Below are 26,177 nucleotides of genomic sequence, written 5' to 3' on the forward strand. Positions count from 1 at the left end.
CACAAAAATTTAGCCATAAGATTCTCATTAGCGTTAAAAAAAAAAATTGGAAACAAGATGAGTAATCAGGCTAACAGAATGTCAATGACATAAAATCTTCCTACAAATTCCAACCATTCCCAAATTCCCAGGAAATGGCCTTTATTGAATTACCAAAGGCTTGATATAAAACAAAAGAAAACAACAACAATAAAACAAAAACAAAGTCTCCTAAGTAAAGCATACTCCCTGGGTATAACCAAACAAGTATGGACACATGGAATGCCAAAGAACTGTTCCCTATCAGATCACTCTCTGCACTTGATTCAGGAGAACTTAAAGGTCTGTGCTAAACAGAAATATCAGTACCTGCCCTCTTTTGAATGACATTGATGTAGGGAACTAACAAAGATTAAAGCTATTCCATTTCTCTATTGAAATCTATTCAGAAACAATAAATGCAGAAGAAAACATGATTTAATGCATATTTTCAAAAGAAAAAGCATAATGTGTATAATTGGTGAAAGGCCTTGTAAGGAATTGAGGCCAGTAGATTTATGTCATTATGTGCAATGCTTCTATAGTGGAAAATTCTTTTGTTTCTCAACAATAGTTGAAGTACCTTAACATCAGAACCAAGGAATCCATTGATGTTTAGGATATTGAATCTGAATGAATGCCTGCTACATATAAAAAATTGAGCTCAGGTTATGTTCATCACTCTCTGTTCTGTGTCTGGAATTTAGAAAGGCAGTTTGAATAATCCACAAGTCCTGTCTTTCAGAAAACTTCCGGCATGGCTCCCTTTTTATTTAAGGAAAATTAATCTAAGCAGAAAGCAATAACAGCATGAAGACTATAGGAAAATTCTATATGAAAAAGCAAGAAAAAAGCTTTATGCAGAAGAGCATAATTTTATAAATGATTTACATAGCATTTATTTTCTGTAATTTTTGATTATTAAGAAAAGTGTTTAGGCTTAGGGAAGTTGTACCCTTCAAGTTTTTCACATTGCAGATTATTTCTAAATGTTTGACATTTCAATGATGGTTTACTATTTGACCTATGAATTAAAGAAAAAATTCTAGTTGTTAGATTTTTACAGCCATTTTTTAGTTTACATTAAGTGGTTTCATTTTTCTTGTTTGTATAATACTATATGGGGTCAGATAGGAGGTCTCTAAAACATCTATTTTTTTCTTATGTAATTAACATTTTATTTGCGGACTACTATCTGATTATTTTTCTAGGTCATCTATGGTTATTTTAAAATAATATGCTTTCTTTGTCTAAGAGAAACCAAATAAGATATCTTGCTAAATGTATTATTTAACATATTAACTGCCATGTGAGCTGTATTTAACTCATGTTGGTTTTGAGCCCGGGGCCTTGTAAAGCATATGTAACCCACATCTCTTTACTATGAGAGCCACAAGAACTAATTTTCAAGTTGGATATAACAAACACACACAAAACAACAAAACAAATTGTTCATTAAATTAGAAAGGATTGTTTTGTTTTTGAAGGTTTCAGTCTACTTTTGTAATAAAACACCATGGCCCCAAGGAAAAGTTTGGTTTTTTTTCCAGTGTGGCAGTTAATGTGTTAAATGCTCTCTCTACATTTTTAATGTTTCTCCTTATACCAGTAGCAGTTTGTCAAGCTACAAACAAATGAAAAATTCTTACCCTTCCTTATATCATTTTAATAGTCTATCTCCTATAAATGCCATATAATTAGATTTTTGTCTGTTCTAAAATTTATTTTTTATATAAATTTATGGGATACAAGTGTAATTCTATTACATACATGGCTTACATACTCGTGAAGTCAGGGCTTATAGGGTATACATCACCTGAATAATGTACTCTGTACCCATTCTCATCACCAAACCCCTCCCATCCTCACCCTTCTAAGTCTCCATTGTTTATCATTCCACAACCTATATCTATGTGTACAAATTGTTTAGCTCCCTTTTATAAGTGAGAACATGTGGTAATTGTCTTTATGTTTCTGGCTTGTTTCAGTTGAGATAATGGTCTCCATTTCCATCGAAATTGCTGCAAAAGACATGATTTCATTCTTTTTATAGCTGAATAGTATTTCAGTGTACATACACACCACATTTTCTTTATCCAATTATTCATGGATGGGCACTTAAAATGATTTCATATCTTTGCTATTGTGAATAATGCTGCAATAAACATATGAGTGCAGGTATCTTTTTGATATATAGATTTATTTATTGAAAACAAGAAATTTGAATATCACAATGTGGTAACTCTGGAAATTAGAAATCGTCAAAAATGTTGGGATGTTATTCAGTCTTCTCTGCTGGGTACGTCTCATGCCTGTACCTGCATCCAGAGCCAAGAAGTGGGAAGGGAAGACAGCAAGAAAAAGAATTAGGGAGTTGGAGATTTGTCCCAAACTCTTGGGTCCATAGTTTCCCTGGAGAGTATCATTCCCTCTTTCTGCTTTCTGTGGGTCCCTAAGGCAGCTTCTGTTGCTGTCATTATTGCCACCACCACAGGATTGCACGAGGGCTGGAATATGAGTGAATGGAAAAAAAGAAGAAGAAAAACAGGAGGCGTCCCATAATTTCTCTGAGGATTAGAAATTCACTTTTTTTTTTAGATTCAGAAGTAGAGGGATCCTCTAGAGCTTTTACTATCCATCCCAATGCCCACATCTTGGTTTCGAGTTACTTTGAGTCCTGGCTGAAAGATTTGGGAGGAAGTTGTTGAACTCACTGCCAGGGCAATGGTCCTTCAATTTCTGTTCCTACTCCCCAATATCCATGCTACTGTTTATATTTCTGAGTCTTTGCAAAGCTGGTTCATGAATTCATTTTACGTATTATAGCGGCATTCAGTTGAAGAAGTCTGGTGCATTGTGATTTCTCAGTCTTATCCAAAACTGGAATAGATCAATCTGTTGTCTTTTAAATTGATTAAAAATAATTACTGGCCTTCCTTCACAAATGTATTCTTTTTAATTGACAAGTAAAAATTATTTATATTTATGGTGTACAACATGATGTTTTGATATGTTTGTATATATATAACACATAGTAGAATGGCTAAATCAAGATATTTAAAATATACATTACATCACATAATTATCATTGCTTTTGTGGTGAGATCACTTAATATCTACTCTTTTAGAAATTTTCAAGCATAAAATACATAGCTATTAACTATAGTCACCATGACATACAGTAGATATCTTGGATTTATTCCTTCTGTCTAAAATTTTGTGTCTTTCGACCATCTCTCTAAGGTCCCCACCCCTAGCCTTTTCTAACCACCATTTAAATCTGTTTCTATGATTTTGACATTTTTAGATTGCAAAGGTATTTGCCTGCCTTACTTCACTTAACCTAATGTCCTCCAGGTTCATCCATGTCGTTGGCAAATGACAAGACTTCTTTCTTTTTTTATATATGTACATATATAACATATTTTCTTTATATTTTCATCTGTTGATGGACACTTTGGTTGATTACATATCTTAGGAATATGAATAATGCTCCAAAGAACATAGCAGTGCAGATATCATTTCAGCATATTGATTTCAATTCCTTTTGATATAAACCCGGTATAGTCAGCCCTCTTTTGTCCATCAGCTATGCATGCATGAATTCCAATTGTGGATGGAAAATCTTTTTTAAAAAACAAAAGTAAAAAATACAAATTTTAGGCAGGGCGCGGTGGCTCACGCCTGTAATCCTAGCACTCTGGGAGGCCGAGACAGGCGGATTACTCGAGGTCAGGAGTTCGAAACCAGCCTGAGCAAGAGTGAGACCCCGTCTCTACTATAAATAGAAACAAATTAATTGGCCAACTAATATATATAGAAAAAATTAGCTGGGCATGGTGGTGCATGCCTGTAGTCCCAGCTACTCGGGAGGCTGAGGCAGTAGGATTGCTTGAGCCCAGGAGTTTGAGGCTGCTGCGAGCTAGGTTGATGCTACGGTACTCACTCTAGCCTGGGCAACAAAGCAAGACTTTGTCTCAAAAAAAAAAAAAATACAAATTTTAAAAATACAGTGTAACAACTATTTACCTAGCATTTACATAGAATTAGGTATTACCTAGTAATACACAGATGATTTAAAGTATATGGGAAAATATGCATAGGATACATACAAATACCATGCTATTTTATATAAAAGACTTGAGCACTTAACTTCAATGAGAATGGCTTTTATCAAAAAGTTACCAAACAACAAATGTTGGCATGGATGTGGATGTGGAGAGATAGGAACACTTATACACTGCTGGTGGGACTGCAAACTAGTATTAATACAACCTCTATGGAAAGTGCTATGGAGATACCTCAAAGAACTAAAAAGAGAACTAACATTTGATCCAGCAATCCCACTACTGGGTAGTTAGCCAAAGGAAAAAAAAAAGACATTCTATAAAAAAGACATCTACACTAGAATGTTTATAGCAGCACAATTCACAATTACAAAGATATGGAAACAACCCAAGTGCCCATCAATAAATTAGTAGATTAATAAAATGTTCTATATGTATACCATGGAGTATTACTCAGCCATAAAAAATGGGAAACTAACACCTACTATATTATCCTGGATGGAGCTGGAGCCCATTCTTCTAAGTGAAGTATCACAAGAATGGGAAAACAAACACCACATGTACTTACCATTAAATTGGTACTAATCTATCAACATTTGTGTGCACATATGGAAGTAACATTCATCAAGTGTCAGGCACGTGGGAGGGACTAGGAGGGGATGGATAAATTCACACCTAATTGGTACAGTGTACACTGCCTGGGGGATGGGTATGCTTGTAGCTTTGGGGAAGTACAAAGCCAATTTATGTGACGAAGGTGTTTGTAGCCCTGTAATATTCTAAAATAATAATAAAAAAAGAGAGACTTGAACATTCATGGATGTTGGTATCTGTGGGAGGTCCTAGATCTAATCCCCCATGAATACTAAGGGAAAACTGTAATGGCATTGCTGGATCATATGGTAGTTCTATTTTTAAATTTTTAAGGAAACTTTATATAGCTTCACATAACAGCAGTACTAATTTACATTCAACCAACATTGTATAACAGTTTCCTTTTCTCCACATCCTCACCAATACTTGCTGTCTTCATCTTTTTGATATCACCGCACATCTGTTGGATGTGAGGTTATATTTCACTGTGGCTTTAACTTGCACTTCCCTGATGATTAGTGATATTGAATATTTTTTAATACATATGTTGACCATTTATTTTTTTTGTTTTGAGAAATGTCTATTAAGGTCCTTAGCCAATTTTTAAATTGGATTATTTATTTTTTACTACTGAGTTATTTGAGTTCCTTATATATTTTAGATATTAATCACTTATCATATGTATGGTTTGCAAATATTTTCTTTCTATAGGTTTTCTCTTCACTCTTAATTGTTTCGTTTGCTGTGCAGAAGCTTTTTATTTTGATGTAATTTTATTTGTTTATATTTGCTCCTGTTGCCTATGATTTGGGTTCATGTCCAAAAAATCATTTCCCATACAAATGTCATGGAGCTTTGCCATACTTTCTTTTAGTAGTTTTATAGTTTCAAGTCTTACATTTGTCTTTAATTGATTTGAGTTAATTTTTATATATGGTGTGATAGATGGTCTAATTTTATTCTTCATCTGGATATATAGTTTTCTCGGAACCATTTATTGAATGACTATCCTTAGCATCATTATCAAAAGTCAATTGGCCATTATGAATTTATTTTTGAACTGTCTATTCTCTTCTATTGATTTATATGTTTATTTTCATGCCAGTGACATGCTGTTTCTATTTCTATAGCTTTGTAGTACATTTCGAAGTTGGGTAGTATGATGCCTCCAGCTGTGTTTTCTTTGCTCAAGATTGCTTTGACTATTCAGGATCTTTTGTGGTTATATGAAATTTTAGGATTTTTTCTATTTCTGTGGAAAATGCCATTGGAATTTTCATAGGGATTGAATTGAATTTGTAGATTGCTATGGCTAGTATGGCTATTTTAACAATATGTTCCAATCCATGAACATGGGGTATCTTTACATTTATTTGTGTCTCCAATTTTTTCATCAATGTTTCATAGTTTTCAGTGTACAGATATTTCACCTCTTTGCTTAAATTTTTCCTTAGTTTATTTTTTTTAGATAGCTATTGTAAATGGGATCATTCTTGATTTCTTTTTCAAATAATTTGTTGTTAGTGTATAGAAACATTACTGATTATTGTATTTTTATGTGATTTTATTGTTGATTTTATTGCAACTTTATTGAATTATTCTAACAGTTTTTGGGGGAGAAATCTTTAGAGTTTTTTTGTATATAAGAACAGATTGTTTGTAAACATAGACAATTTTACTTCTTCCTTTCTGATTTGGATGCTTTTTATTTATTTTTCTTGTCTAATTGCTCTGGCTAGGACTTTCAGCTCTCTGTTGAATAGAAGTGGTGAGAGTGGACATCCTTTTCTGGTTCCTGGTCTTAGAAGATAAGTTCTCAAATTCTCATTGTTTAGTATGATATTAGCTATGGATTTGTCATATATGGCCTTTATTGTGTTGAGGTACTTTTTTCTATATCTAATATGTTGAGAGATTTTATCATGAAAGGATGTTGAATGTTTTCAAATGCTTTTTCATCACCTGTTGAGATGATCATCTGGTTTTTGTCCTATTCTGTCACTATGGTATATCACAACTATTGATTGGTTTATGTTATACCATCCTTGTATCCCTGGGACAAATTTTACTTGATGATAGGGGATGATCTTTTTAATGTGGTGTGGAGGATTTTTGCATCTATGATCATGAGCGATATTGATTTCTAAGTTTCATTCCTTAAGGGTCCTTATCTGACTTTTGTATCAGGGTAATGTTGGCCAAATAAAATGATTTGAAAATCTTCCATTCTATTCAATTTCTTTGGAAGAGTTTGAGAAGGATGGTATTAATTCATCTTTAAATGTTTGTTAGAATTCAGTAGTGAAGTCATCAGGTCCTGGACTTCTCTTTGATGGAAGACTTTTTATTACTCATTAACTCTCCTTACTCATTACTGGTCTGTTTAGATTTTCTAATTCTTCATGATTGAATCTTGGTAGGTTATATATGTCTAGAAATATCCTTTTATTCTAGATTACCTAATTTGTGGGCATATAATTGTTCACAATAGTCTCCTTATGACACTTTGTATTTTGTATTTCTGTGGCATCAGTTGTCATATCTTTTTTCATTTCTGATTTTGAGTCTTCTCTTTTATTCATAGTTTAGCTAATTTTTTAATTTTATTTTTTCAATAGCCAACTCTTTCTTGATTTTTCTAATCTCTATTTTATTTATTTATGCTCTGATCCATATTAGTTCCATCCTTCTACTAACTTTGGATTTAGTTTGCTGTTTTTTAGTTCTTTGTGGTGTAATATTAGGTTGTTTATTTCTTTCTTCTTTTTTGATATAGGTGTTTTTGTTATAAACTTCTTTCTTAAAACTGTTTTTATTGCATTCTGTAAGTTTTGGTATATTGTGTGTATACACTTTTGTTCATTTAAAAATATTTTTAAACTTATCCTTTATTTTTTCTTTGATTCATTGTTTAAGAATATGTTGTTTAATTTCCATGTATTTGTGAATTTTCTAAAATTCCTCCTGTTACTGATTTTGAGTTTCATACCATTATGGCTGGAAAAGGTATTTTATATTATTTCAGTCTTCTTAAGTTTGTTAAGTCTTGTTTTGTGGCCTAACAAATAATCTATGCTGGAGAATATTCCTTGTGAGCTTAAGAAAATGCATATTCTGCTATTGGATAAACTGTTCTGTGTATGTCTAGTAGGTCCATTAGGTCTAAAGAATAATTCAAGTTCAACATTTCCTTATTGATTTTTCTGTATAGATGATTTGTCCACTATTGAAGATGGAGTATTGAAGTCTCCTACTATTATTGTAGTCTATCTCTCTCTTCAGATCTATTAATATTTGTTTTATATATTTAATATTTGTTTAATATATTCTGATATTGGGTAGATATATAGTTGTTATATCTTTCTGATGAGTTAACTCCTTTGTCATTATATAGTGACTATATTGTCTTGTTTAACGGTTTTAGACTTCATGTCTATTTTATCTCATAAGTATAGGTACCGCTACTATCATTTTGTTTCCACATGCATGAGATTTCTTTTGCAGTTTTTTTTTCTTTCAATCTGTGTGTGTGTCCTTAAAGGTGATGTGAGTCTCATGTAGGCAGCATATAGTTGGTTCTTGTTTCTTTATGCATTCAGCCACCTTATATCTTTTGATTGAAGATTGTATCCATTTATATTCAAGGTAATTATTGACAGGTAAGGATTTACTACTGCCATTTGTTAATTATTTTCTGGTTTTTTTTTTTTTTTGTAGATCTTTTGTTTCTCTCAGCTATCTTCTTTTCTAACTAGATGATGCTAATGGTGTACTTTGATTCCTTATTTTTTATCTTTTCTGTATTCACTATAAACTTTTTCTTTATAGTTATGGTAGGGCTTACATAAAATACCTTATAGTTATAACATCAAGAATACATTTTTAAATTTATCTTAAGCAGTTTGAATATGATGCTTCCTTACTTTTTTGTTTTGTTTGGTGTTGTTTTATTTCTTATCCATGCTTGAGGTTCTCTGAAAGTTTTAAACCTATGATTTTTCATCTCTCATTAATTTTGAAAAATTCTTAGCTATTTCCTCTTCAAATGTATCTTTGATCAATTCTGTTTTCTTTCTAAAATTTCAATTACATGTATGTCAAACTACTATGTATTTTCCCACAGCTCTAGGCCTGTCCTAATTTCTCAACACTTTCTGTGTTTCAGCAGAGGATAATTTTTATTAAACTTATATTATGTCAGAGGAAATAAGTTTCTAGGAACTCACTGAAGCCATGGAGGAAGGATCACTCATTTAGCTTTAATCTTAGATGGGTACTACAGTTACAGATCAATGCATCAAAGCAACCTGAAAGAAGTAAAGAAATTCTCTATCTCTCTACTCAACCTCCAATAGTTTGTTAATAACTTCCAGTAACTGAATCCAACTGATGTCAGCTGGCATGGAAGTCCAAGTGATGTATACTAGGAGTCATCTTGCAGGAATACAGAGATGTGTAAGGGAGGGTAGGAAATGGATGGAGGAGAAATTAGAATTGCCATTTTATCAATCTGAACATGCAAAATAATATATCAGCATATTTTGATTTGTAATATTCTTATTATGTAAAAGGTTGTCATGTTTATGAGACACATTTATTGGCTTTCTTTAGACTATTCTTTTTCAGATATTTGTAGCCAAAACAATGTTCTGTTTTTATAAGATATGTATATAAAATTTTCTATAAATATTTTTCCATATTACCTCTCATATATATATATAGATAGATATATAGATAGATAGATAGATAGATATAGATAGATAGATAGATAGATAGATAGATAGATAGATAGATGATAGATAATTTCTTAAGGTTATATGAAAAATTACCACAAACATGGGAACTTAAAACAACAGAAATTTATTCTCTCATGGCTGTCAGCAATCCTCATCTTCACCACTTACCTGTTGCCCCAAGGTTTCACTACTGATTACACCATGGCATGCTTCTGTAAATTTATGCATAGGAAATCTTCTTTTCAATTTTCCTCATACTCACTTTTAATCAAATGTTATATGGGAAGTTAAAGTTTAACGTGTCTATATTCGGTTTTGTCACCATGATCTTCCCATTGGTTTTAATCTTTATTCTACATTTAAATAGATTCAATCCTCCCTGCTAAGCCTTTCCTGTAGTTTTTCAGTCACTTTCCGTTTGGGTGATGGTTATTTTCTAGTAGAGTAAGTAAAAGGGGATCATGAAAACTATATTTTCAAAGTTTCTGGATATTTACAACTGTATGCAAGCTTTCTGCTTGCATTACAATTTCATTTGGTTATAAAATACACTGTTTACTCTTTCCCTGAGGATTGTGTGGATGTTGCTCCAAAATATTTCTGTGTCTATATGTATTTTTCCTTATAAGTGACTTATTCCTTTTACCTAAATGCCCAAAGAATTTATATCTGATACCCAGAAATATCTTTTACAAAAACAGTCTTGTTTCTTCTAATTTAAGGATTCTGTTCTTTAGTTTTATATTTAAAGATCAGTCTGTGCTTTTTTCTATAGTCTAATTATGTGTATATTACATCTACAGTCTAATTATGTGTATATGTGTATATTGTTATCTGTTTCTATTATTGTTTCCATAACTTAGTTAAAATTTTTATTCATTTCTATTTTCTTTTTCTACATTTTTCCATTTCTATTTCTATGACCCTAAATTTGTGTTTAACAGTAATTTTTAATGTGTTATTTCTATTATCTACCTTATGTTGGAGCTCAGAAAATGATACCCTGAAGTGTAGGCCTCAGAAGCAGCCCCAGAAGCAAATTCTCTCTGGCCTCATCCTCCTCTTCTGTCTCTCATGCCTGATTCTTTCTCGAGTTAACACATAGAAATTAGAATCCCTCTTCCCCAAGTCAGGTAACAGAAACCAGAAACCCTTTTTCCCAAAGCCATCTATAAAATCTAAAAATATTACTCTAACCTAAACTGGTCATAAAGGAATTCTCTGACCTACTGGTTTGATGGTAGGTCACAAGACCACCATTCCCCAAAGTGTCCTGTCCCATATCTGAGAGAAAGAATGCCTCATAGAAAGGCCAAAGAGAATCTGAAACAGAGAGGTCTTGCTGGGTTCCCCTGTCAGTCTACTTCCATTAGGTCATATTCTTTTATCCAATCGCATTTCTACATCGCTGCCCATTTTTCATCAAATCTAAGTATTAAAATAAACAATTTTCTTGAGGTCTTTGGGTCTTCATTCTGAAGGTTCTTATAGTCATGTAAAACTATAATTAAATAAATTTGTCATGTTTTTCTCTTTTAAACTGTCTTTTGTATATGAGGATTGGTCATGATCCTTATGATGAGTAAGGAAATGTATCACCCCATTTTACCCTTACTCATATTTTTTTATTTTAAAATTTTTCCCATTACATATTTTCTGACCTCTTCCAGGTGACATTCATCTCCTCCTATTGTCCCATTATTTCTCCTTTGAGCTCTTGTAAATTTTATTTATGCTTTTGTTTCATAGAGGCAGCTGATTCATTAAAAATTTTTTGTTTTGTTTTTCTTTGTTTAAGTTCATTGAAAAATGTTAGTTCACAATTTTCTTCTTCTTTGTGACAATATTTTTCTGGTATTTCTCTTCTGCTATCTAGCTTCCCTATTTATTTGAATATGTTCTGTGCTGTTATATTTTTGATTTCTTATCTTTGAAAGAGAAGTTATTTCTGGACCACTTATTTATAGGAGTCTCTGGGGAAAGGTCTATGGCCGTGTTCCAGGCTGGCAGCAATTTTCCATAAGATGAAGGATGTGGTATGTGAATTCTTTAAACTTTTCCTTCTCTTCATCCAACAGAGATACGAAGTGTAGAATTGTCCCTAAGACAAAGTCTCCTTTTCCCCTATGTCACAAAAATCAGCCGCTTCCGAAAATGTGATTAATTTTATTGGAGTCCCAATATATGCCAGCCACCCTTCCTTATCAAACTAAAATGGTCCAGAAAGCCTTTTCCTAGTGCTGGAAGTTTTTCACATCTTTTCTTTTGTTGCAAACAAAATATCTTGTTCTGTATTGGAGGGTGCCCTACTAACCTTGGAAAAGTCTATGTTGTCCACTCTTTCTTAACTTCGAAGCAAGAGATGTTATCTTTGTCTAACTCACTTGTATACCTTGTCTCTTACTACTGCAGGCAACCCTTTTACTAATTTTATACTTTAGGGTTTCAGCTAGATCCTGTTTCCTCCTATGATGGAGTTTGTATATTTGTATTCTGATCTTCAAACCTTGTATAAGGCCTGTGATTTCACCATATGTACAGGGCCTCATGCTGGGGAAGTTCCTTATCTTGTACAAGTAAAAAATTAGATCTAGGCTCCTGGGCCAAAAGTTCAACATCAGCAAATGAGGAATATCTGTACTATTATGATTATACACACACACACACACACACACACACACACACATATGTATACATGCTTATTATCAGAACAAAATCTTATGTAAGTTGAAGTGTTTACCAAAACTCAAACTAAAAGAATTTGTCTAGGCCAAGTTCCTCTTTAAGATATTTGCCAGATTTTGAATCACCTTGAAGTAGCAGACCAAAAGATCTAAGCAGGAAGGTATTCCTGAGGTAGAGGTGGGCTGACAGATTTATAAAGAGAAAGAAAAAATACCACTTAGAAAAGTTAATTCAAGATGGATAAAGGACTTCAATGTAAAGCATGAAATCATAAGAATTCTGGAAGAAAATGTTGGAAAAACTCTGCTGCATATTGGCCTACTCAGAGAATTTATGAAAAAGAACACAATGGCAATCACAGCAACAACAAAAATAAATAAATGAAACTTGATTAAATTTAAAAGTTTCTGCACAGCCAAGGAAATTAATCGAGCAAACAGACAACCTACAGAATAGGAGGAAATATTCATAAACTATACATCCAATAAAGGACTAATAATCAGAATCTACAAAGAACTCAGGCAAATCACCAAGAAAAAAAATCAACTCCATTAAAAAGTGGGCAAAAGACATGAACAGAAGCTTCTCAAAAGAAGATAGACAAATGGCCAATAAACATTTGAAAAAATGGTCAATGTCACTAATCACCAACTAAATGCAAATTAAACCACAAATGAGATATAACTTTACCCCAGTCAAAATTGCCTTTATTAAAATGTTCCAAAACAATAAATGCTGGCATGGATGCAGAAAGAAAGGAATGCTTCTACATTGATTGTGGGACTGAAAATTAGTACGACCTCTATGGAAAACTGTGTGGAGATTCCTCAAAGAATAAAAAAATAGACCTACCATTTGATCCAGCAATCCCACTACTGGATATTTACCCAAAGGAAAAGAAGTAATTTTATCAAAAAGACACCTGCACCCAAATGTTTATTACAGAACAATTCACAATTGCAATGATGTGGAATCAACCCAAATGCCCATCAACTCATGGGTTGGATTAACAAAATGTGGTATATGTATACCATGGAGTACCTCTCAGCCATAAAGAAGGATGACTTAATGCCTTTTGCAACAATTTAGATGGAACTAGAGACCATTATCCTAAGTGAAATATCTAAAGAATGGAAAAACAAACACCACACGTACTCAGTATTCAGTTGGAACTAACTGATGAGCACACGTGTGCATAGAGGAAAGTAAAACTCAATGGAAATCAGGCAGAAGGGAGGGGGCAGAAGGGATGGCTGAAAACCTACCTAACAGGTACAGGAATGCCATCTGGGTGATGGGCATACTTACAGCCATGACTAAGCATTATAAAAGTGATCCATGTAACCAAAAATATTTGCACCCCTGTAATACTTTGAAATAAAAATAACAAAAACTTAAAAGTACAATGTAGTCACCTAATTTGGGCATGGTTTAAATGAAGTAGAATAATAGAAAAATAATAGATAAAAATAAAATGAATAAAGAGGAGGGGTTAGATTATAGTCCCCCACAATTTAGCTAAGATGTTCTGGAGTTTTGGCAATACCATATCCCCAATTTGGGGGCCCTGTGTTGGCAGGCCAGGTATGTCTTCCCCAGTGACTCTCAGGGTAAGGTTAGCAGGTGGAAGGGAACGTCAACTCTTGTCCACACTAAATCAGGGACTACATTTACCAGTACAAGTGGCACCTGTACATGAGAAGCAACTGGAGCCAGAAAAGTGGCCAGAGCCTGAATTGCAGATGAGATGAAGTGGCTTGGCTGTCCTTAGAAGATTATTATAAGAATTGTAGCTTTCTGAACCAGTTCCAAACATGACAGCTGAATCCAATGAGAAAGCCATGCAGGTGATTTCCAAATGGTCATTACTGGATCACAACATTTCAGTTTGATGACTGTTCGTTTTTAATTTGAATTATTTATTTCTGAAAAATGCCCAATTGTCTCTTCCAAAATTCATCACCCTAATGTAGATAAGTTTAGATTAATTGAAAGTTAAGTAGCACCAGCACCATAAATTGGCAGTTCTGCCACTGATTACCAAGCACTCCCTGTCCAGATTGTCCATAACAAATGATACCATAGGGCAGTGTGGGGCCAAAAGAGATTGTGCTTCAAACTGCTAAAGCAAGGGCTTGCAAGATGGCAGGAATAATATTCCACTGTGATCCAGACATCAGTGTGTGTCATCTTCCTTATTCTGTCAATGCTTTAGAAATGCTAGAATTGTGACGGCATACAAGGATAGATCTTTTCAGTGTTTGGTTTAAATGAATATGAGCACATCTACTTTTTATCTTGATTCACTGTTCTAATGCATGAAGAAAGGTGAGAAGTTATCAAGTTGATTTTTGTGACATCATTAAAAACTTACGGCACCTGTAGACATTTATTTATTTCTCACACTATGGTTTTAAAAAACTTTTGTAAATGTTGTTTTAGTAAAATAAAATTTGTTATTTTAATATAGAGAAATGAGATAATTATTGGGAATTAATTTATCTTATTGAGGACGAGGAGGGTGATATGGGATACTGAAAAAATTATTAGAAAATCATAAAGTTGGGTGTACTTGTTTAATTATAAATGCCAAAAGAATATAAGTTGAATTCAAAATGTTTCAATAGGGATAAGATGGTCAGATATTTTAATAAACCACTAAAGCATATGTAATAAATATGAATTCATTTGAACCTCACCACTTTTGACAGAATTAAAAGGAAAAATTACAGACTTTTACAATTATATTTACAGGTTTTTGCACTCCTGTCTCAGAAACTTATTGCTTATATCAAAGAGAATATAGTATTATAACTAATGAGATGGCGAAGCAGAATTCAATTTTATTTTTCTGTAGTATAACATATACTTGGAAAATGATATCATTTATAACAGTATTAAAACTACAAATTACATAAAAATAAATCTAACAAAAATGTGAACTCTATTGAGAAAGTTTAAAATTTCACTAAAAAATACTTTAGAAAACTTAGAGAAAGATGCCATATTCATAGATACAAGAATAAAAATATTATGAAGTCACCAATTCTCCCCTAATATGTTTGTATATTCAATACTATCTTTTTTGCTTTTATTGTAGCACTTGATACAACAATTTTTAAATAAAAGTGAAAAAATAGTAACCAAAACACTCTCAGAAAATCAATGACTTAAGTCTCAATGTATCCTGACATATTATGAAACTGAAGCAGGTATAAAAAAATAGGACATCACAACATAATAGAGATCCAAGAAGTAGATCCACACATTGTGGAGCTTTGATATATGACAGAGGAGTCTGATAGATCAATGGAGAATATGGTTATTCCAAAAAATAGTACAGGCAATCAAGTACCATTTAGAACAACTAAAATCAGTCCCATACTTCATGACATATAAAAACACCAATTCCAGGAGGATTAAAACTTAATTGTGGAAAGAAAATTATAAAGATTTTAGATGATATTATAGAATAATATATTCAAGATCTCAAAGTAGAAAATGATTTCCTAAATAACACACAAACAGCCATAGCAATAAAAGAAAACTGATAAATTTGCATATGATAAAATTGTTTCTTAAAGACATCAAACAAGCAGTGCAAAAACAGGTTGCAGACATGTGAAACATTTGAAATAAAGTATTAGAATCTATACATAAAACCCTTTCAAATTAAAAAAAAGACAATATACTATAAAAAGGAAAGAGACCTTCACAAAAGTGGATATCCAAATGGCTAGTAAAGATATGAGAAGTGGCTCAATATTATTGCTCATCAGGAAAATGCAAATTAAAATCACAATGAGATAATGCATACTTAACAAGCTAAAGAGGAAATATCTGGCAATACCCAGTATTGGTGAGGATGTGAAGAAATCAGAGCTTTCATACACTGCTGATGGCAATATACACTAGTATAACATTTTTTAAAATAGTGAGTGTTCCCTAATAAATTGAAAAACATGAATACCCAGAATGTCTACTCCTAGATATACAAGGTCTGTCTGCAAAGTATCTAGCCATGTGCCTGTTCTTGTTATGCTAACAATGGCTGGGTACTTTCTGGACAGCCGTTCTGTGTTCAAGGGAGGACTTGCAATGTGCTTCAGAACCCAGATGCATGAAAGTACATAGCAACATTGTTCACATCACTGGGGTGTATTGGTCAAAGATCTCCAGAGAAACAGAACCAGTAGGAGACATACGTATACACACACACACACACACACACACATATACACACGTATATATTAATATATCTGATTGGAATAGGTCCACTAATGTTATTGAGTATAATCTCCTTTATGTAAAGTCAACTAACTTTAGATGTTAAGCACATCTGCAAAATACCTTCAGAGAAACCTCTACATTGGTATTTAATTAAATAATTGGGCACTATAACCTGGCCAAGTTCACACATGAAACTATCATGATACAGTGAAATAAGTAATAAATTGTGATATATTCACATATCATGCATGAATTTCACTAACATAATTTTGAGTAAAGAAGCAGCAAAGGAGACTTTATGGGTCTATTAATATAAAATTCAAAAGCAGACAAATCTAAATTCTATTGTTTATAGGTATCTAATTATATAATAAAACTATAAAAAGTAAGGGATTATAGCAAAATTTAAGATAACCTCTGGATATGAAGGGGGTTATTTTCAGTGTAGAAGGAGTTATTTTGAAGGAGGGACATAAGGTGGGTTTCTGGAGTGTGAAAATAGTAGTTTTCCCTTGACCTTGGTGTCTACTCTGTGTATGTGTTAAACCTTCCATACATGTTCTACTGTGTTTTATTGTGTATACTGTATTTTATGAAAAGTGAAGAAAAGCAAAATATCATTGACAATACCAATTAAAAGTATATTTCACTGAGGAATAATTGTAAAGATGTATAGGAACTTCATAAAGCAAAATATAAACATTACTGAGGACATTAAAGAGAATTCAAATGAGTGCAGAACTAGGCCACATAAATGAGTACAATCCTCAATGTGAAGAGGTTTACTCATCCCACACATAATCTTTAAATTCAAAGTAATTCTAAACCAAATCACAGCAGAGTTTACTAGGACAGTTGACCAAAAAAAAAAAAATTAATTTATTTGGAAAAAATATTTCAAGAATAGCTAAAATCTTTCCAAAAAAAGAACAAATATATATTGGTACAGAAATGTTACTTCAGTAAGGAGCCACTTTCATTACCTTTAAAATGAAGTCTGAGATACTTAATGTCCTGTACAGAGTGTAAGAATACTTCTACTTTCTTTCTTTAAAAGACCTCTAACGTAGGAAAATATAAAATTTCAGTCAGCATCCCACTGCAACTGTTAGTGACTTTCATTTTGGAAAGTTATCTCTGCGGCTTAACCTGAATCTCTTGTTTCTTCTTTTGTCACCTTTATTGTTGTCGTACGACTTCACATTCTTGAAGACAATTATTAAGTTCTCATCATTTTTTTCTCCCGATGGAAAAAACAAAATAGTAGCTCCATAAACTTTGCCTTATTTTCATTCCTCTGCTGTTTTTCAATTTTTTTGTTTGTTTGTTTTGGTTATGTTTCTCAAACTTGACTGGGGCAGACAGGCTGTAAGACTGCAAAGGGCAGAGTATATATGGTAGTTATAGGGGAAACTTTTGTTTTGAGAAGCGTGCTCATTTTTACTGGTCCTGCAGTTTAAACAGCATTGGAGAAGAGCGTCATAATAACCTTGTTTTACAAATTTGCTAAGCTCAAGCCAATCACATATTTATATAACACAATGTTTGAATAGCATTATATGATTTCCAATATATTTCGCACACATGATTTTGCTGCATTCTCTCAACACTCTTTTGAATTATTTCAGGTGTTAATCATTCTCATCAAAGAGGAAACTCAGCACATAGATGTGATTTGCCCAAGGTCACCAGGGCAGAGCAGAACAAGCAGTAGAAGTCAAGTCTTCTGAGCTGGTGTTCTCTCTTTTTCACTTATTCAAGTATTCATTTGATGTCTTAGTTCCAGCAACACAAAATAATTTGGACAACCTCCTGGCACTTATGTACACATTAAATTCTTAGGTTACTGGGTTATTTCTCTTATGAAAGAATATATTCCCTGCTATCACCACTTACGATAGACAGAATAGTGGTACCCCAAGGATATTCACACTCTAAATTCCCCATGCCTGTGTTTGTGATATGTTACATGGCAAGAGGGAATTCAAGTGGCAAATGGAATTATAGTCACTAATCAGCTGGTTTTAACATTACCCTGGATTATCCAGTGCACCCAAGGTCACCACAAGGGTCCTTTAAACATGGAGGAAGGAGGCAGAAGGATCAGTGTCTGAGTAATAAGAAGCGAGACAGACTCAGGCAGCCATTGCTGGCTCTGAAGACAGAAGAGGGAATGAGCCAAGGAAAGCAGGAGTCTTCCAGAGAATGGAAAAGGCCAAAATATGGATCTTCCCTGAAAAGATTTTCCCCCAACATCGAATTCACAGGGTCTTTTCCAGTTCCAGTTCTCCACCTCTCTGACACCAACTGTGTATCCAACACTGTAATTCTGACACCAATTCCTGGAGTTAATGTAGAGCCACAGAATAAGGACTCAGTCCCAAAAGACTATTTTCACTTCAGAGGCTTCCCAGGTGTGAAGATGGGGCTGGAGCCTAAAGTCCCGGCCCTCCTGATCAAGGCTTGATCTTTCTGCTGACCAGCTCCCATCCTGAAACCATGGAGGGGACCTCATTCAACATTCATTAGCATACCAAGACACTCTTCACTGTAAAGATTCCAAGGATTTTAGGAGCTCTGTGCCAGAAACTTTAGGGACAAAGACCAAATAATTTTTGTTGCACGACACACCCCCTAGGACCTCTAGAGAGGAATGCAGCTCTTAGTTTTAGCCCCAGTGAGACTCATTTTGGAATTATGACCTCTAGACCTGTAAGACAATAAATGTGTGTTGTTTTAAGTTATTAAATTTGTAGGAATTTGTTAGACCAGCAATAGGAGACTAATACACCATTTTACAAACATTAACAACACATTATCAAACTCATAGAGTGAGGCAGAATTTCAGATATTAAAAACAGGAACAGCTTTCATTTCTGTTTTTTGGTTATTCATAAAGAAAAGATTTTATTTTTCACAGTAATTTTGCTCTTGTATAGCTGTTTATATCAATGCAACACAAAGTGACAGGATACCGACATTTGAAGGAAAATACACTATTTTCAGATCAGATATCAGCTGTCAAGTTGGATAGAATGTATTGCTTCTGATATTTCACAGCCCAGTTCACAAAAATTTTGCATGCTTACAATTCACTTCTGGTGTGAAATAGTTGTTGAAATATGTTGCATATGGAGTTCACAATATGAACGTTTGTGGACATAGCCTGTATAGATTATATTGGGTCTGAATGTGAATGGATACATGTTAATATGAAATAAAGGTGAAAAACTGAAAAAATACTCATTGAAGCAGTTAAAATTGGTGATTTATATCAATAAACACACAATACTGAATAAGTATTTTGTATTTATTTGCAATTCAGAAGTCAATATTGTCTCTTTAACTAGGGCTGAATTTATATAGCAGTCAAAAATCAGTAAAATAAATGGTAATTAAGCCCTATTTTCTGTTGATTTAGAAAACTATGACTTATGCCTACATTATGGGAATCTACAAACTAGAAATATAGAAAGGATCTTCTGAATAATCTATGTGTAAAGACTGATTACCTTCTATGCTAAAATTTATGCTTAGAGTACTTCTATTAATATTAATATATCACATTCAATCTGAAAACATATGAAAATACAAAGTATTGGAAATTATTGTTTTGATGATAAGGACATAGATGAGTTAGTATTTCCTCTTCACTTTCAAGTAAATGGAGACTGGGAAACTTAAGTCCATAGGACCAATTGATAATATGAGATTATTTTAAAAATCACATTTAATAAAAATTAGAGTTCTATTTCTGATCTACAGAACCATGATTTTAAAAGTGAATGAAATAGGGTTAAATTATAATATCACTTTCCAAAAGTAAAGATGACATTTTTTCTTGGCAGGTATAATTTATTATACTCATTACTATTATTTATAGTGATTCAAAATAATCCATAAATTATTAAACTTCATAATTACCCCAGTGTTCACTTGTCTGAGGTCTTTATTTCTCCCTCATATAAGAAACTTAGTTTTGTAGGATACAAAATTCTTGGCAGGCCATTATTGTGAAGATGAAGCCCCAGTCCCTTCTGGCTTGTAAGGTCTTAGTTGAGAAGTCTGCAGTTAGCCGGATGAGTTTTCCTTTGTAAATTACCTGATGTTTTTGCCTTATGGCTCGCAGAAGTTCCTCCTTCGTGTTAAATTGGGTTAGTATGATGACTGTGTCATAAGGATTGCTTCTTTGGGATGAATCTCCTAGGTGTTTGTTGAGCTTCTTGTGCCTATAAATTTAAATTTCTAGCGTGACCAGGAAAGTTTTCCTCAATTATTCCCTCAAATAGATTTTCTAGCCCTTGTGTGTTTTTGTCTTCACCCTCAGGGATGTCTATAATTTTTATGTTTAGCCTGTTTACATGATCCCATATTTCTTGTAGGCTTTGTTCCTTCCTTTTAACTTTCTGTTCTTTATCTTTGACTGATTTAATTTGAATGTGTTGTCTTCAAGCTCTGAGATTGTTTTTTCTGCCTGATCTAGTCTATTCGTAAGACTTTCCACTGTGTTTTGTATTTTCTTGAATGAATGTTTTATTTCCAGAGGTTCTACTTGATTTCTCTTTAATACTTTGATTTGTTTAGTGAATTTTTCATTCATTTCCTGAGTTTTTCTTTTTTTTTTTTTGGTGGTTTCCTTGTTTTGGTTTTCCATTTTCTCCTGTATTTCATTGAACATACTTAAAATCCATATTTGGAGTTCTTTATCTGTCATTTCAATATTCTGATTTTGGTTGGTTTCCATTGTTAGAGAGCTGGTATTGTCTCTTGAGGGTGACCTTTTGCCCTTATTCTTCATACTTCTGGAGTTCTTTCCCTGTTTTCTTCTCATCTGGAGCAGCTGTTGCTTCTTATTTTTTTATTTTCTTTTGTTTAGATAGGGCTTTTTCTCCTTGCATCACTGAGAAAATAGACAACCTACAGAATAGGAGAAAATATTCACATGCTATACATCTGATAGAGGGCTAAAAACCAGAATCCACCAAGAATTCAAACAAATCAGCAAGAAAAAAATCAAAAAACCCACTAAAAAGTGGACAAAAGACATGAACAGAAGCTTTTCAAAACATCACTAGTCATCAGAGAAATGCAAATCAAAACCACAATGAGCTTTCATTTAACCCCAGTGAGAATAGGTTTTATCAAAAAGTTCCAAAACAGTAGATGCTGGCATACGTGTGGAGAGAAGGAACACTTATACCAGGCATCCTCAAACTACAGCCCGTGGGCCACATGCCACCCACCTAGGACATTTATCCGGCCAGCTGGGTGTTTTTGCCACAGCTGCCTGTCCTGCTTAGCAGCTGACTCATCCTGGGTCCACAGTGCATACTCTCCAATGGTCTGAGGGACAGTGAACTGGCCCCCTGTTTAAAAAGTTTGAGGACCCCTGATTATACACTTTGGTAGGACTACAAACTAGGGCAACATCTATGGAAAATAGTACAGAGATTCCTAAAAGAACTAATAGTAGACCTACCATTTGATCTAGCAATCCCACTACTGGGTATTTACCCAAAGGAAAAAAAGACATTCTATATAAAAGACACTTGCACTTGAATGTGTATTGCAGCACAATTCACAATTACAAAGAAGTGGATATCAACTCAAGTGCCCATCAATTCATGAGTGGATTAATAAAATGTGGTGTGTGTGTGTGTATGTGTGTATATGTATATGTATGTGTATATATATATATACACACACACACATATATACACATACCATGGAGTATTACTCAACTATAAAAAAGATGGATTAATACCTTTTACAACAATCTGGATGGAACTAGAGACCATCCTTCTAAATGAAGTATCACAAGAATGGAGAAACAAACACCATATGTATTTACTATTAAATTGGAACTAACTGATCAGCACTCATGTGCACAGATGGAAGTAAAAATCAATGGAAATCATGCAGGTGGGAAGGGAGAGGAGCAGATGGGTGAAATAATGCCTAGTGGGTACAATGTACACTACCTAGGTGATGGGCACACTTATAACTACTCAGCAGTACAAAAGCAATTCACATAACCAAAACAGTTATACCCCTGTAGTATTCTGCACAAAAAAAAAAAAAGAGAGAGAAAAAGAAAAAGCTCTGCATAATTAAAACTGTAAAAACTAACATTTTGAAACACTGTAGGGTTTATATTTTTTATGTATAATGTCTCACTTGATCATCTTAGTTATTTCAGATTAAGAGAAATAGGTTGCTTTTTAAAAAAATGTTTAATAAATAAGTGTTTAAGCTCTATTTTACTATATTTTCATTTTCAGATTCGGGAGCTTAGTTCAATGTCAGGTACATTGAGAATGCCCAATATGTTTTCTGAACCTACCTATACTTTACAATTTCTCGATGCATTTTCATAATACATAAAAATAATATCACCTATTATCTCACAGATTCAAAATATGTTGACACCTAACTCCAAACTAAGCAATATTAGTCACAAACAATTTCACATCTCTTTTGATGAAGACTTAGCAGAGCCTCTATGTCTGGTTGGCATTTTGTGCTGTACACATGTGCCCACGTTGGGCTTGGCTTGGCAAGCAATGCCACCCAGGAAGAAGAGCTGCCTTTTTGTAATTCGTCCTCCCAGAAGGGGTGCCTTTTTGCATTTCATTAAAGGCATAAAGCCATCATGTGTGCCCTGGTTTAGGGTAACAGAAATCTCTTGTTAGTTTTTTTTAACCCTATTAATCTTAAATCACATTTATTAGATTTACCTGTTGACTGTTCTGAAAACATGGTAACTACATAATTTTATATCTATGTTAACTGTAATTATTTTCTTTCAGGCATGAAGATATTTGTAATATTTTCAAAAGTTTTACATTGTTCTTGGCTCAAAATATTTCTTTGTGAACAATTTGGCACATGGATCACATTTTTCCACAAAATCTGTTATAAGAAAAGGAGTACAGAGGGACCAAGTGGACAGACACCCCATCAAAGCATATCCCCCCACCCCGCGATTGTCATAAAGAGATAAATAAATCTATATTATGACACTTGGGATGGGAAGTTTTTAGAGGCTCTTATAACCATATCAACTTCATGGATGGAAAGCTAGAGTTCATTAATCCAAAAATGTCTAAAAAGTAACACTTTCTTCCCATTCAATAATGTTCCTCCACCTACTATTCTAATGTCATCTTTTAGGTTTAAGCCATCAATACTAATGAAATATCTCCCCAACTCTTCTATGATTGATTGATTGATTGAATAAATATTAATTTAGCTCTTAGTAAGGGCCACACAGCTGTCTAATTGTTTTATAAATACCAATTCATTTAATCCCATTAAAATGTGGTATACATAATACAATTATTGTTCCCATTTTATTGATGAAGAAACCTAGGCACAGAAAGTAAATTCTCACAGTACCACAGCTAGTAGATATCAGAATTGGGATTCAAGCCGGTTAGTCTGGCTCCAGGGCCCTGACTACTAACCACTACTTGTACTGCCTAAAGTCTTCCGCCTCATCTTGTTCTTTCCCTTTACAATTAACTTCATGTATTACACCAGGTCAAATTCTATAAAAACTATTTTGACTATGTATTAATTAAGTACACTTTTATAACATGCCCTCTTTTCTCCCTGTCCTTGTGCCAGTCCCTGGGGCTCAGAGACCCTTCCTGTGTTTCAGGAATTAAACAGCTACGTGGAGGAGAGGAGCATCTGGATAAATGGTCACATGCATGTTAGGCATTTGGTATCCCTGGATCCTATTACTCTAACTTCTTTCCAATTTTTGGCTTATGGCATATATATATTAAAGAGTAGCAGACAAAATGAAAAATTAGAGATGATTTTATTAATCTGGGAAAGCACCTCCTACACTAAATATTGTGTAGGGATTTTAGTAAACTATTGCAAAAAGCAACCAAGGCCCAAGGAACCCTCAATATAGATTTTTCCACTACAGAATAAAGTATGCCCTGCAGATACATAATTGGTCCTAGGTGGCCACATCTCCCAAAGCTACAGGCCTGCTTCACAGACCTGAGACAGGACCATAAGGAGGAAGAGCAGACACACATCATCTCCCAGTGTGTTCACCACTGAAAATGGGGCTCGGTCAGTACCAGACAATGCCATAGCAGCTGGTCCCAGGCTGCAGACAATGGGCATGTCCCAGGCACTCTCTGTGTGTGGAGAGCAACAAAGGTTTCCTCCTTTCTGGGCATGGAAGGAGAGAGAATATGGGTTTTCCCTAGCAATGGAGGCACACAATCCTGAAGGAGCACTGAGTGTAAAACCATGTGACTCTGAGAGGGGAATTCAGAGATTTTCCAAAAGAGCACACTTTTAAGCTAATTCTGGATGTAAATGAAATAGTATAAATATTTACCACTAAGAGTAAAGAAGGAAAACATATATCTGGCATGAGGAAGAATAGGACAGTCACTGGTAGGGATCAGGACACACTAGCCCCAAATATGGTACCTTCACATTTGAGAAAATAGCGGGAGCAGGAAGGCCACCCTCCCCTCCCCCATTCTCCCCTGTGGCAGGTTATAAACCCAGGAAGGGCTTGCTGACCTTCCCTTGAAGCAGGTTAAGACCATCATTGGAGAGGTGTCCTCCCAATAACTGGAAGAAAGAAGCATCCTTATCTCTGAAGTCACAGGGACACTGAAGAATCTAAACAAACAGGCCTTGCTAAGTTCCCCCAGCTCATTACCATTAGATCATACCCCCTTCCTTCAGTCATACTTTCCCACAACTATCCACTTCTTCATCAAACCTGGCATAAAAAATACACAGGTTTACCCATTTCTCTAGGTATTCATTTCCATATGAAAGCTCTATGTCACATAAAACTTACATTAAGTAAATTTGTGTATTTTATTAATCTGTCTTTTATTATAGGGGTGTCAGCCACGAACCTAAGATGAAAAACCAAGATATTCACAACTTCTTTTCCCATACAGTACACAAATGGAAAAGAATATGGAGGGCCCAAGAAAATGCAATGACTGGAAATGCCTTGGAGATCAACAGGACTTGAGACCAGCATGTGGTGGGGGCAGAGAATAAATGAGCTTGAAAAGTGGGTGAGGAGTCTGGACTTAATTCTACAAGTAGCTTTCAAATATGTACCATGAATTCCTAGAGTTCTGTGGAGTATTTTAAGGTCCCTCAAACATTTTATTCAGATGCCACTTAAATTTCATTTTAAATGGTTTTTAAAACCCGTGACCAAATATTACACAAACAAAAATATACCAAATTTTAACCTCCTGGGATCATTGATATAGTAGCTGCAACCAAGTTATCTCATTGTGGAGTGTAGATTTGACTCCCCCTGTGCAATTATTGAAACTTCCAATGGACAAAAAAGCTGTTGACTAGAGAGTTGGCAGTGCTGTATTGACCACTGTTAAAATAGTCTATCCTAAGCATGTCTGCTCAAATAATTTCAGGAAATGCTAGGATACATTAAAGCTATTTTAAAACATAGAATAAGATATATCTTTATTTTGTACAAATTTTATATTTATAAATGCTACATTTTTATGTTCCATGAGGTAAAATAATCACCCTTAAAGCTAGATATACATTTCTACCTAAAATGAGGAAATGTAAAATAATTGAACAGTTATAAGTTGGGTGAGTTTCAGGAAGAAATGACCAATCAAACTTTGCTATCGCCTTATCGTTCAGCTGATATTGACCAAAGTGACAACACAAAATAAAATAAATTTATTCTACTCTTACATAAAATCATTCACAGGCAAAAATACTATGATTCTATTTATTGGTCCTTCCAGTTTATCTTTAATTACAATAAAATAGACTCAACTTTATCATGTTTTATGAAGTGAAT

The 26,177-nt window shown here is 33.9% G+C and overlaps 1 long non-coding RNA gene across 2 annotated transcripts in view; it reads left to right on the forward strand.

Annotated features, from left to right (window-relative positions):
* LOC142871875 (uncharacterized) overlaps positions 1–25,395 on the forward strand; it is an 88,734-nt gene extending 63,339 nt beyond the window's left edge. For both annotated transcript variants that reach the window (XR_012920047.1, XR_012920046.1), the window contains exon 4: positions 25,220–25,395. This is a non-coding gene — a long non-coding RNA (uncharacterized LOC142871875). The remainder of the gene's footprint in view (positions 1–25,219) is intronic.
* The last annotated feature ends 782 nt before the right edge of the window (positions 25,396–26,177 follow it).

Source organism: Microcebus murinus, chromosome 7 (assembly GCF_040939455.1).
Source record: "Microcebus murinus isolate Inina chromosome 7, M.murinus_Inina_mat1.0, whole genome shotgun sequence".
In the NCBI taxonomy this organism is placed as follows: domain Eukaryota; kingdom Metazoa; phylum Chordata; class Mammalia; order Primates; family Cheirogaleidae; genus Microcebus; species Microcebus murinus.